We start from the raw sequence: 2,462 nt of genomic DNA, 5'->3' as shown, positions 1-2,462 counted from the left end.
ATATCGGTCCTATGCGCACACGGTACGGTTTTCACCCACAGACTCACGGACACTGGCGAAGAGCTCTCAGAAGGCAGTCCTTCCGCGAGTCTCCTTCCACCTGGGACTCTGCTCCGCAGATTCTGGCCTCCTCGGCTTCCCTGACCTCCGACCCCCGACCCTCGACTCAGTGAGACCCGCGGGATCTGCTTGGGTTCTCTCTCCCTGTGCTGTGGTCAGAAACTGCCTCCAGGTAGCAGCCTGGGCCAGGTGGTCCCTCCAGGTGGTGAAATCTGAGTTCACCTCGTCTGTCTTCCTTCTCTGTCTTTGGTCCCGTGTCTGGAAACTGGGGTTTCCTACACTTTGTCCAGCGTTCTAATAGTTTATGGTAGGCAAGCAAAGTCAGTCCTAGTTACGCCTCACGGCTAGAAGCAAGAGTCCAACTTTGCCACTGACGTTTCACAAAATTATTTAACCAGTCTAGAAGCTTCTTCTACTAAAATGAACCAAGACCGAAATGAAGATTAGACAAAAAATGTGATCAGTGTATTATGGCCAGTAGAAGGGACACCTAAGGGAAGAAATGACCGTGACTCACTCTGTTATTCCTTCATTTGTTATTTTTGCAGGGGGTTAAAAAAAAAAAGGAAAAACAGAAAGAACAAAAACAATAATAAACCAGAGTAGAAAAGGGAACCAGTCCTATGGGCCTGAAAGACTCTGAAAGGAAATTCAGCCCCTAGAATGAATGATGAACACGCCAACTGGAAAAGAAACGGGAGTACGCGCACCCCCCCAGACGCCCGCTGACGCCGGACACGGTCTGTGCCCACATGGAGCGGTACCTGGACGCGGCGCCTTAGCAGCACAGCGACCGGCGAGGCACGCGCAGAGAGCCGTGAACTCCAGTAACAGCACTCGAGTGGCTAGTGCTGGTCCAAGACCACTTTTACCGAGAGTGTGACACAAACGAGCCCGTTAGAGAGCAGCGCACCCATTCAGACAGAGGCTGCCGACGAGCCGCTCGAACCGCCCGAACCGCCCGAACCGCCCGCACGGTTCCTCTTTAGAGAACTGCCCCCCGTGCTTGCTCTCAGGCCTCAGATCCAGCGCACAGCGGAGCCCCCTGTGTGTGGGGGTGGGGGGCGCGGCTGGCCTGGCTGAGGTCAAGTCTGACCCTCGGGGGGGCGGTCCTAGAATGCAGGAGGCCAGGAGGAGGCCGGCCAGCCCGCCGCAGCCACACGTGCTCATGGATGGAGCTGTGTCCCCAGGGCTCCGGGCAGCCTCCTCCCTGTCCCCATCTGGAACACAAAAGATCAAAGATTTTCCTTCACGTGGGGCTCAGGCTGACTTCGCAGAGGTTAGACGTGTTCCGGCTCTCTGCACTAAACTCTGGGGGTAACTTAACCTCCTGTGCAGCTCAGGAAGAAAAGGCCGCAGCAGGAAACTGTTCCTTGCAGAGCAAAGGCGGCGAGAGGGTGGGTAAGGGCCGCAAGCGTCCCCAGAAGACAGAGAAGGAATTGCCCCAACCCCCACCACTCCCCCCACCCAGCTCCAGCTGTCTGCCGCGGACCTTCATTTTGACAAAGCTGAGCTATAAAACCATAGGTAATGATATGAGCGGCAGACGCCTGCAGGCGATTTTCAGAAGCCTCTACCAAACATTCACGCTGGGTATGAAACGGTTTATAAAATGTGGTGGCGGTTTTGTTCCTTTAAGGGACTCTGAGCACCGTGGAGGACGCTGCTGGAAAGTGGCATCGGAAATGGTGCGTGAGCAGGAAGGAGGTCGGCCGACTTCTCCAGGTAAAGGAAATTCTCGCTTTAAGACTGTGCGTTTCGGACGTGATCAGAGCGCCCAGCGAAATGAGAGCTGTGCTCGGCTCCAGCTCCGGGCTCTGCGGGGTTGTCGGACCAGATGGTTCATGTGAGAATTCGGGGGACTCGGTGGTGTGACCCTCCTGTCCTCTCCCCCATTGCCATCCCCTCCCCTTCCTGCCCTCCCGGCTTCCCTTCCTGCCACACACGTTTACTGTGCCGGCCCCACGATGGCCACCGTGGCCACCGGGGTGCAGGGATGAGCAGAGCCACACAAGGCACCAGGCCAGTCTCGTGGAGGAGGCAGACACCAAGGAAACAATCGCATCAAAGCAGGTGTAACTAAAAAGTGAGAGAAACTCTCTGGAGGAAAGTGTCTTGGATCTAGGAGTGTTTGACAGAGCAACCTGCTCAAGGCCAAGGAGCAGGGGGACCCCTAGAAAGTGCTGGAAAAGAAGTCGCCGGGGGGAGGGCCAGGAAGGGGCGTGACGGAGGGAGCTACCTCCAGAGAGGGGGCCCCCACTTGTGTCCAGGATGGATCAGAGAACGGAGAGCAGCCCCCAGGTGTGATTTTTCGGGTCTCAGTGTCCCCCTCCCTTCCCCTCGTTCAGAGGAGCTCTCCCCTCATCCAGGCTGACACGGAGGTGTCCTGCTCCTCCCGAGCA

The sequence above is a fragment of the Pteropus alecto genome, unplaced genomic scaffold (assembly GCF_000325575.1).
Source record: "Pteropus alecto unplaced genomic scaffold, ASM32557v1 scaffold143, whole genome shotgun sequence".
Taxonomy (NCBI): Eukaryota; Metazoa; Chordata; class Mammalia; order Chiroptera; family Pteropodidae; genus Pteropus; species Pteropus alecto.
The sequence above is the reverse complement of the archived record's forward strand: the minus strand, read 5'-3'. Positions refer to the sequence as shown.